This window comes from Pelmatolapia mariae, linkage group LG9, assembly GCF_036321145.2.
Source record: "Pelmatolapia mariae isolate MD_Pm_ZW linkage group LG9, Pm_UMD_F_2, whole genome shotgun sequence".
Taxonomy (NCBI): Eukaryota; Metazoa; Chordata; class Actinopteri; order Cichliformes; family Cichlidae; genus Pelmatolapia; species Pelmatolapia mariae.
The window spans coordinates 37,969,933-37,981,770 of NC_086235.1; the positions used below are offsets into that span (position 1 = coordinate 37,969,933).

General features: G+C 41.9%; 1 long non-coding RNA gene across 1 annotated transcript; it reads right to left on the reverse strand.

The window, feature by feature from the left end:
• Positions 1–6,168: 6,168 nt before the first annotated feature.
• LOC134634854 (uncharacterized) lies at positions 6,169–8,664 on the reverse strand. The gene is made up of 3 exons (XR_010094898.1): positions 8,223–8,664; positions 7,233–7,405; positions 6,169–6,910 (listed from the first exon to the last, which is right to left on the reverse strand). It is a non-coding gene; the product is annotated as an uncharacterized LOC134634854 (long non-coding RNA).
• Positions 8,665–11,838: the final 3,174 nt, after the last annotated feature.

Consider the following 11,838-nt stretch of genomic DNA (forward strand, 5'->3'; position numbering starts at 1 on the left):
TGTCTTGATAAAACGAGCAGATATTCGAAGTTTACACACCTACATTCTTAATATCTTAAAAGTTTATTTTGCGACCTAGAAACGCTAATAAAAGACATATAAAACGAAGTGGTGGCCGTCATTGTTTGACTCTGTAGAGGCGTGCTATGAATTGTGGGATATGGAGTTTTCCACCAAGCATACACCCTTTCGGCCGTACTACTCCCGGTATACCACTAGAGAGAGCCAACACACCACAAATGAAGTCTGTTTCTATGGGGCCAAAAGATGAATCTTTCCCATGGGCCTAGAAATTGGCCAAAATTTGCACAAAAAACTAAATATTAAAAAAACTATAAAAGTCATAAACACCAAAAGTCATAGCATACTAGTCCAGATCCAGCCGCACAAAAATTTTCAGGCGGAAACTGAAGAATAATAAGAATAATAAATCCGAGGAATAACAATAAGTGTTAGGGATGGGTACCGGTGTCTGGTGCCATGATGGCACCGGTTCTGACATAAACGGTAGTAACCAGACCGAAAAGCAGCGCACATTTCGGTGCTTTATTTCGGTGCTTTTTTTTCCTGAGCCAATTCTAGCCAATCATTTTTACGTTTCCGAGGATAGTAGGCGGGCCCAGGTACGTACGTTCTTTTAGAGCAGAGCTGCAGATTAAAAATGCCCAAGGCGAAGCGGTCAAAAGTCTGGCTGTACTTCGCAGCAAAAGATGCAAACTCAGCAGCCTGCAACAAGTGCTTTAAGCTGATACTGTAATACTGTCAAAGGAGGTAACTCCTCGAATCTGATGAAACACCTGGCGACACATAGCGTTTTTTTTTAAGCCGAGAAATGCGCCGTGTTTGATAGCTTGCTGCGAGACCTCACGCCGTGTACATCTACAGCGGGTGTGGTGCCTGTTATCGGACCCGGAGTTAGCAACATCCCCCAAAAACCCGAAGAGGAGAGTCCTGGCCCCTAGCCCTGCCAGTGTAGCAGAAATGAGGAGGATGATGATGGCAGCAGCAGCCGTTCTTCTCTGCGTGAGTAGCTTAATGTTGTTCGTGTGTAATTCACGTTGAGTAGGCTAACCACATTATTACATTAATGCATGTAAGGTGAACTAGTCAAAGGAGTTTGCAAAGAAAAGCGTCTGGACTTCTTTAAGTTGCTTGAAGACGTTTCACCTCTCATCCGAGAAGCTTCTTCAGTTCTAAGGTCAAATGGCCGAGAGTCCCAGATTTAAACCAAGTGGGAGTATCCCCCCAAAGAGGGACAAAGGACCCCCTGGTGATCCTCTAATCACATGAGCCAAGGTGTGAAAGCGGGTGTGGGACCTAATCAGCCAGGGTTTCGGGTGTGCTCATTGTGAAACCTGGCCCCACCTTGTCATGTGAATTCCTGAGGTCAGATGGCCCAGGATGTGAGTGGGCATTAAGGCGTCTGGGGAGGGAACTCAAAACTGGATTATAGATGGCAGACAGTTGGTGTCGTAAACCACCGCCTCTGTTCAAAGATGGTCGCTTACAGTGGACATAGATGGCCTCTTTCACTCCTCTTTCAAACCATCTGTCCTCTCTGTCCAAAATGTGAACATTGGCATCCTCGAAAGAGTGTCCTTTATCCTTAAGATGCAGATGGACTGCTGAGTCTTGTCCTGTGGAGGTGGCTCTTCTATGTTGTGCCATGCGCTTGTGAAGTGGCTGTTTGGTTTCTCCGGTGTAGAGGTCTGGGCATTCCTCGCTGCACTGTACAGCATACACCACATTGTTAAGTTTGTGTTTAGGAGTTTTGTCTTTCGGGTGAACCAGTTTCTGTCTGAGTGTGTTGCTGGGTCTGAAGTACACTGGGATGTCGTGCTTGGAGAAAACTCTCCTGAGTTTCTCTGATACACCGGCTACATAGGGGATGACAACGTTGTTGCGTCTGTCTTTCTTATCCTCCCTCGCTGGTGTCTGATCTTCTTTTTTGTGCCTCTTTGCTGACTTTATGAACGCCCAATTAGGATAACCGCATGTTTTGAGTACTTCCTTTACGTGTGTGTGTTCCTTCTTTTTTCCCTCAGGCTTAGAGGGAACATGTTCTGCCCGGTGGTGTAGGGTCCTGATTACTCCAAGTTTGTGTTCCAGAGGGTGATGGGAGTCAAAGAGGAGGTACTGGTCCGTGTGTGTGGGCTTCCGGTAAACTTCGATGTTGAGGTTGCCATTCTCTTCAATGTGCACAGCGCAGTCCAGGAAAGGCAAACAGTTATCCTTTGTGTCTTCCCTGGTGAACTTGATGTTCACCAGGGTGTCATCTACATATCTGTACCAGTGGCTGGGTACTCTTCCTTTGAAAGAGCCTAGAGCCTTCCTTTCTATTTCCTCCATGTAAAGGTTGGCTACAATAGGTGACACGGGGGAGCCCATGGCACAGCCATGTTTTTGTCTGTAGCAGCCTTCGTTGTATTTGAAGTATGTTGTGGTAAGGCAGAGGTCTAACAGTGTGCAGATCTGATCGGGGGTGAAGTTGGTCCTGTCTTCCAAGGAGCTGTCTTCTTGTAGTTGTTTTCTGACCGTCTCCACTGCCTCCGTGGTGGGTATGCAAGTGAAGAGGGAGACTACATCAAAGGACACCATGGTTTCATCTGGATCCAGGGTAAGTTTCTGGACCTTGTCGGTGAAGTCGGTGGAGTTCTTGATGTGGTGTGGGGTGTTCCCCACGAGAGGTGCAAGGATGGTAGCAAGGTGTTTCGCAATGTTATAAGTGGCTGAGTTTATGCTACTGACTATGGGTCTGAGTGGGACCCCTTCCTTGTGGATTTTAGGAAGTCCATAAATGCAGGGTATGGCATCCCCTGGATAAAGGCGGTGATATGTAATGCGGTCAATGATTTTGTCCTTTTCAAGGTCTTGAAGGCAAGCTATAACTTTCTTTTTGTAGCTGCTTGTGGGGTCTCGCTTTAAAGCTTCGTAGGTGTTGTTGTCACTGAGGAGAGTAGTGATCTTTGTGTGGTAATCTGTGGTGTTTAGGACCACGGTGCACCTTCCCTTATCCGCTGGTAATATAGTGATGTTGTGGTCTTTGCTCAGGGAAGCGACGGCCTTCTTTTCTTGTAATGTGAGGTTAGACGGAGGGACTTTCGCACTGGAGAGGGTGGCTGAGACTTTCATCCTGATTTGCTCCGCTTCTGTCTGTGATAATTTATTAATCCGTATGGCGGTTTCTGTGACTGTGATGAGGTCCACTATGGGCAACTGTTGCGGAGAAATGGCGAAATTGAGTCCTTTGGCTAAAACCCTCTTTTCAGGTTCAGTGAGATTCCGGTCTGAAAAGTTCTTTACCCATTTCTCCCGACTGTCTTCAGGTGTGTTTTCTTCTCTGAGTTGTGTGGGTTCAGACTGAGGAGTGTGGGTTTTTGAAAGCAAGGTGTGAAATTTCCTGCGTTGTCTTTCTTTTCCTTTAGAGTGTTGGGCCCGCTGAGCCTTGTCCACAAACTTGTAAACCTCTTCTAGGATTGGAGAGGGTAGAAGGGTTTCCAGTTCCTGCAGAGTCTGGCTGATCTTGATCTGGAGGGCATCTATAGTGAAATGGACCTGTCTTATCCTTTCACTTAAAAGGTGAACTAGCAAACACCGTCGTAGTTACATGCGGCTGTCTTCTTGTTTGATGGTAGATACTCCCTTCACCCTGGCCAAAAAGACTAAAATGACCAAAGAAAAAGTGGGAAACAGCTCCGCCGAGATTTTTGGACAAAGTTTGTCTTTTTTCCATTGTTTAAGCACCGCTTCCCGCCAAGAGTGATACCATATATGCCCTATAGCTGCAGAAAAGGCTAACATTGTTATCTTTTTACAAAAAACAGCTGAACATGAGAGGTTTCTGGACCAATTTTGTGTTCTCCATTCTTTAAGCACCGGTTTGAGCACCGTTTAAGCACCGGCACCGTTTCAAAAGTACCGGTTTGGCACCAGTATCGGATAAAACCTAAACGATACCCATCCCTAATAAGTGTGCCTCTTGGCATAGGCACACTTAATAATTATACTCCCCAAGTTTCTTTATCTATTTCAGTGTATCCCACTTTACCTTCCAAAATCATTTTTTAAATCTATTGATAAAGCTTTGGTCTCATTTATATGGGATGGGAAAAATCCTAGAATACGGCTGGATTTGTTACAGAGGCCTAAAAACCTAGGTGGCTTATCCCTTCCAAATTTCGGCCATTACTACTGTATGGAGGACCACAAGAGCCACGCGCATCGAAATAAAAATTTCTGTGCTTTAATAATGAATTGTAGAATAAATTCTGCAATTGTAAATTCATTTTTGAATTCCAATTTAATAAACTGCAGTTCAAAATCCTTTTTCCAATTGCATTTCAAAATCCTTTTTCCAATTGCACTTTAATAAACTGCAGTTCAAAATCCTTTTTCTACTTGCAATTTAATAAACTGCAGTTCAAAATCCTTTTTCCACTTGCAATTTAATAAACTGCAGTTCAAAATCCTTTTTTCCACTTGCAATTTAATAAACTGCAGTTCAAAATCCTTTTTCCACTTGCAATTTAATAAACTGCAGTTCAAAATCCATTTCCCTTTCCTGTTCGCTCCGGGATTAGCTGCTGGATTAGCTCCTGGATTAGCTCTTCGATTAACAACTTGCTGGAGGCTATTCAAATTAGCCACACCGTGGGATGTAAGGAGCTCTCTGATTGGTTGGACAGACACAGGCTGTCTGCCAGCTTGGATTTTTCTAGCTCATAGCTTCTCCCTGCTAAGAAGCGTGTGTGCTTGTACAAAGGCCGTTCAGCCTCGGGATTTACACTCGGCTCGACACGGATATGTGAAGAATGAAGGGAGCCTGCAGCGAAACGGAGAGCCCAACCTCTGACTGAGTGCCTGTCTACACAGTCTGACCACCTGTTGAAGGTAACGTGCTAACATGGCTAACGCTAGCATCACTGCACGTAGCCCCGTTATTTTAAGATCATCTTAGCTAATGAAAGTTTTACGTCGCAGCTGTACGAGCTCGCTACGTGTTTTGTAAACTGCTGTGCTCTTCACAAATAAAGCTGGAAGCAGCTCAGACTGTTAGAACCAGCACTGAGCCCTGTTACATTTATATAGTGTTAGAGCAATGGCTGCAACCTACAGCCTTTAAACTAGCGATTAAAATGCTGACAGTAAACTCGTCAGTCCAGATGTTACCACATTACTCTATGGTACTTAGAGTTAAAACAACTGAGACAGGCTGATTAAAATAACAGCTGTCAGTTCTCTCATTCCTTATATCAAGACTGGAGATCACACTACTGATTTCAGTTCATTTAATATGTGAGTGCACAGATTCATTCTCAACTGGACATAAATGATGATCAAAGGTTGTATATATGATGAATTCATCAAATCCCAGCCTCTAACACAGTGCGCTGAATCTTAGCTTTGAATGTCCAGTATATTCTAATCAGTGCAATTTAAGCATTCACTGAACCTACAGTATCTACACCTGTGTGGCAAATGTGTGGTAAAGATACAGATAATGAAAGTTAATTATTAATACAATATACATCATGAGAAACTAAAGCTGAAATTGATTCAGTTTAGTACTTTTCTCTGTATGCTCTGTGATTATAAAGGCCTTAAATTCTGTGATATATACTGTAAATGATTTTCACAGAGGTCTTAAAGTAGTTAAATCACTGCTGATAGTCTGGTTGTTTATATTTTCACGTTTTTGTGTCTGTAGGGCTGTTTGATGACGATTTGGACTCCTCTGGGAGATGAGGACACACCCACATCTGTTCCATACTGCAGCTATGGATGGTGTTACAGCTCTGAGTCAGCTTTGGGCCATCAGACGCACACACTGGAAAACCAGCACCTGGACTTCATGCAGGAGAGACGGCCTCAGTGATGATGGACTCTGCATCCTCTACTTTACCTCCTAATCTCTTTCTTCTTTAACACACAATTAAAATCACTCCAAAAGAGTGTAAACGTACTGAGGAAGTCTCTAACTTGTACACATTTGTACTTTTACTTGTTTTATGAGTTATTTTTAAGAAGAGTAAAGTTATTCACATAAAGTCTTTATTCTTCTGTATTTATTCTTTTGTATCATGTGCCACAGTCATACTGAACTTTACAGACCTGGTGAATTGGAGGAAAAAAAAGAACACACACACACACACATATATTATATATATATATATATCAGCTTCAGCAGTATTTCGATTCATCTTATGAATTCCAGTCTAATGTCAATTCACTGAGTTCAGTTTTGGTCTTAAACTCCAGAGAATACCACCTGGTTCAACAATCTTTCTATCTGATTATTTGCAAAACAGTTTTCTTCTGAGAGATGCTCCTGAGGCTGAAATTGAGCCCAAAAAAAACAACAAAGTTTAGTTCCTCTGGATTTTCCATGGGAAATTGTTTTATCACTCACTCAGGTGACTTCTCCAGTGTCACAGATGAGTGATGAATGTATCTCCCACTGGAAACCATTGTGTCCAGTTAAAGTCATTCGGTTTTTTTAAGGAGAGTTGTTAGATGCTGTGCTCATGAGGACAATGGGTTTTAACTTGCTGCACAACACAAAGCTGGTATACTGGATCAACGATCAAAACACTTAATTGAGCAGAATTAAGTCAAAATGTAATATCCTCATATGATGACACATCACACATGACCCAGCATTGTTCTAAGAATGCAAACTTTCTTATTGGAAGTTTCCACAGCTGCCAGAAAGGGACAGATTTCTGTCTGGTCTCAATGAGTGGTCGTTGCTCTCTCGTTTTCTCTGGAATTGCTGCACAGAGAATGAAACACCCATGATAAGCGCTGAGGTGTGTGTCCTTGTCAGAAATCAGCCATCCTCAGCTTCCAGGTTAAGAAAAGTGGAACCAGAAGATATTCAAATACATCTCTTCACAGCTGCTGATGAATTCTACAAAAAACAAAGTTTGTTAAAAACATTTGCAGGTGAATCACCACTGATTTATCAGTGCTATCCATTTACTCAAAAATTACTGACAAGTGGACAACTAGAATATATAGTTTATAATTTCAACAATGTACTGTACAAAATGAACTATATATGACAAATGTGCTTGTGGAATTTTTAACAAGGGCCCTACAAAACTTTACAGTACTCATGCTGCCAAACTTTTGACAGCTAGGTGTGCAGTTCCTGCTTTAAATGCATCCACTTTTAAGATTAAGGAATCTAAGTGATAAGAGGCCAGAAATGTTTGAACTCGCTTATGAACCTAAATCACTGAGGCCGTCTCTCCTGCATGAAGTCCAGGTGCTGGTTTTCCAGTGTGTGCGTCTGATGGCCCAAAGCTGACTCAGAGCCGTAACACCATCCATAGCTGCAGTATGGAACAGATGTGGGTGTGTCCTCATCTCCCAGAGGAGTCCAAATCGTCATCAAACAGCCCTACAGACACAAAAACGTGAAAATATAAACAACCAGACTATCAGCAGTGATTTAACTACTTTAAGACCTCTGTGAAAATCATTTACAGTATATATCACAGAATTTAAGGCCTTTATAATCACAGAACATACAGAGAAAAGTACTAAACTGAATCAATTTCAGCTTTAGTTTCTCATGATGTATATTGTATTAATAATTAAATTTCATTATCTGTATCTTTACCACACATTTGCCACACAGGTGTAGATACTGTAGGTTCAGTGAATGCTTACATTGCACTGATTAGAATATACTGGACATTCAAAGCTAAGATTCAGCGCACTGTGTTAGAGGCTGGGATTTGATGAATTCATCATATATACAACCTTTGATCATCATTTATGTCCAGTTGAGAATGAATCTGTGCACTCACATATTAAATGAACTGAAATCAGTAGTGTGATCTCCAGTCTTGATATAAGGAATGAGAGAACTGACAGCTGTTATTTTAATCAGCCTGTCTCAGTTGTTTTAACTCTAAGTACCATAGAGTAATGTGGTAACATCTGGACTGACGAGTTTACTGTCAGCATTTTAATCGCTAGTTTAAAGGCTGTAGGTTGCAGCCATTGCTCTAACACTGTATAAATGTAACAGGTCTCAGTGCTGGTTCTAACAGTCTGAGCTGCTTCCAGCTTTATTTGTGAAGAGCACAGCAGCTTACAAAACACGTAGCTAGCTCGTACAGCTGCGACGTAAAACTTTCATAAACTAAGATGTCCTTAAAATAACGGGGCTACGTGCAGTGATGCTAGCGTTAGCCATGTTAGCACGTTACCTTCAACAGGTGGTCAGACTGCGAAAACAGGCACTCAGTCAGAGGTTGGGCTCTCCGTTTCGCTGCAGGGTCCCTTCATTCTTCACATATCTGTGTCGAGCCGAGTGTAAATCCCGAGGCTGAACGGCCTTTGTACAAGCACACACGCTTCTTAGCAGGGCGAAGCTATGAGCTAGAAAAATCCAGGCTGGCAGACAGCCTGTGTCTGTCCAACCAATCAGAGAGCTCCTTACATCCCACGGTGTGGCTAATTTGAATAGCCTCCAGCAAGTTGTTAATCGAAGAGCTAATCCAGCAGCTAATCCAGCAGCTAATCCAGCACCTAATCCCGGAGCGAACAGGAAAGGGAAATGGATTTTGAACTGCAGTTTATTAAATTGCAAGTGGAAAAAGGATTTTGAACTGCAGTTTATTAAATTGCAAGTGGAAAAAGGATTTTGAACTGCAGTTTATTAAATTGCAAGTGGAAAAAGGATTTTGAAATGCAGTTTATTAAATTGCAAGTGGAAAAAGGATTTTGAACTGCAGTTTATTAAAGTGCAAGTGGAAAAAGGATTTTGAAATGCAGTTTATTAAAGTGCAAATGGAAAAAGGATTTTTAACTGCAGTTTATTAAATTGCAATTGGAAAAAGGATTTTGAAATGCAGTTTATTAAATTGGAATTCAAAAATGTTTTTTGAAATGCAAGTGGAAAAAGGATTTTGAAATGCAGTTTATTAAATTGGAATTCAAAAATGTTTTTTGAAATGCAATTGGAAAAAGGATTTTGAAATGCAGTTTATTAAATTGGAATTCAAAAATGTTTTTTGAAATGCAAGTGGAAAAAGGATTTTGAAATGCAGTTTATTAAATTGGAATTCAAAAATGTTTTTTGAAATGCAAGTGGAAAAAGGATTTTGAAATGCAGTTTATTAAAGTGCAAGTGGAAAAAGGATTTTGAAATGCAGTTTATTAAAGTGCAAATGGAAAAAGGATTTTGAAATGCAGTTTATTAAATTGGAATTCAAAAATGTATTTACAATTGCAGAATTTATTCTACAATTCATTATTTAAGCACAGAAATTTTTATTTCGATGCGCGTGGCTCTTGTGGTCCTCCATACTACTGGGCCTCAAATTTTCAAAAAATAATTTATTGGTTCCACACCCCTGATGAAGATTGGTGCTAAATTGAAGCGGCATCTTGCATTTTCACCTCTCTTAGAGCCTTGGTCACCTCCAGCCTTCCAATTTCCTCACGGCAGCACACCCCCAGTCTTATAGTTATTAACACCCTCAAAATATGGGCTCAATTTCGAAAGAACTTTGGGTTTAAAAATCTTCTCCATTTGAGCCCTGTTCATAATAATCACCTTTTCCCTCCCACCAGATTAGACTCTGAATTTGCTCTTGCCTTGTCATTTGTCATTAGTGACAGGACCATGCCCGGGTCTCCTGCCCGGGTCTCCTGCCCTTGATGGATTCCTGGGAACGGGTGTGCCTATTGGGGTCAGTGGGGGGTGCTGCCCACCCCCGACCCTGCCAATCCTTTCCTCCCCATCCCCAATTGGCTCAAATTCCCACTCCATCACACCACCACACATGCAGCTCCTTGAGGTACAGGTGCGTCACTGAGGTGGCCCCTCCTGGCCACCTGTGCCTCAATTTTATTCTACGACTTAGACACTCACATTACTCACACTCTCATAACACATACATATTGGGCCTTGGGGGTGGGCATGCCCAGAGGAGGATCTGTTTATTCAGCCTCAGCTCTGGCACTGGTGCCCACCTCTCAATTTTAAATACATGTAGACACTGAAGGTTCTCGGTAGGGGTGGTGTTGACACCAGCTGCTGTCTGGTAGAGAGTTGTTGGTATGCCCCTCCCCTGTTTTTAAATCCACTTTAGAATGTCACACAGCAACACCACAATGAGAGAGCATAATGAAGTATGGGGTCTTCACACCCCCGTTCTCTGTTCGCCATCAGCGAGGAGGAGGAGGAGGCCGTCTGGTCGGGGTTTGGGCTGTTGGGCTTCCCTGCTGCTGCTTCTTTCCCTCTCCTTCTGTCTCTTCCCAACTTCTCTTTTCTTCATCTTTTTCTTTCCCATCTCCCAGTCCTCTCCGTTCTGATTATAATAACTTAAAAGTAAAAAAAAAGAGAAAAAGATAAATAATAAAGGAAAGGGAAAGAAATGCAGAATCCGAGGAATACTAGGGAACACACATCTCACAAAGATATGATTGTTAGAGTTTTCTTTGTTTTCTTTGTATTATTGTAGGGTCTACCTTACAATATAAAGCACCTTGGGGTGACTGTTGTGATTTGGTGCTACATCAAATTGAAAGCTTTGAATTCCTTGTAAGTATGGTCACCACATAGAGCCAGGTAGTCCAGTTTCACTCAGTCATTTTTAGCAGACCCATTCTCATCACGTTATTATCCCAGCTCATCAACACACAATTACTACTGTAATGCTGGCAATGGTGGTTGGCACTCCTGTTCCTATAGCAACATCTGAAGTGGAGTGTTGTAGCTGCTCCAATCTAAAGATAGAGCCTTTGAAAAACAGCAGTTGGATGGTCGCATTCAGCAAAAACCTAAACTGACTGGTTACTGCAGAGAATGAATGGGGCCGTATAAAGTGGCAAAAAAGTAGAAATCGAAATCATTTTCACTCTGCAATATATGGTAGATGACACACATTTAAGGTAGATTCCCCCATTGAACAGTGACAATCATGGATTACATGATGTATTGTATGATTACATACCTGTAGTTTCTACCTGGTTATCGGTTTACTTATCTAAAATATGAAACAGGCCTTTCAGCCATATGTAACAGAGCCACTGTATTTAGGCTATAAAATCTAAACTCATATTCACTAAAATTTTCCACATTCATATGATAGTGTAACCTGGACCAAAGTAAAACTGAAAACCTCTGATGCCCTGTGTATGAAATTTATTTCATATGACTATAGTTTACTAGCCTATCCATAACAGCCTGTTGTCAATCAAAAACTATTAATAACACATAAAAGCCATCTGAACAGATCAATAGAGTATTTGCTTTGTATACACTGATCTTTATACTCAGTGTGACAGTGATGACTGCTAAAGAAGAAAAGGTCCACTTTGCCTTGTACACAGTAGCCGAGGGTTTGCCTACAAGCCCTATGACGATTTTTTGCTGTATGTCATTCACCTTCACTCATTCCTGAATGTTTAATCATTGTCTCCAATATCAAAAAATAAACGCCAGAATTTTTTTTTTAATTGAGGATTCTCTACAAAATGCATGGCAAATTGTTCAACAGTGTGCTGGAGTTCAGACAACGTAACACTGACATGAGCTGAAAACAAAAAGAAGTAGGTTTCCATTGCACTGTGTGTGTGTGTGTGTGTGGGTGGGTGGGTGTGTTGGGGTGGGATCAAGGGGCTGGGGGGGGGGGGGGGGGGGGGTTCACATGTGTGGAGCAATTATTTGGCAAGTGGTATTTGTGGCGCATGGCTGGGCCTTGTGACAGACTCATAGAGAGCAGAGAGGGAAAGAGAGAGAGAGAGAGAGAGGGAGGGAGGGGGGAGGAAGGGGAGGGAATCTTCTCAGTAAATCTGAATCTCTCTCAGCTTACA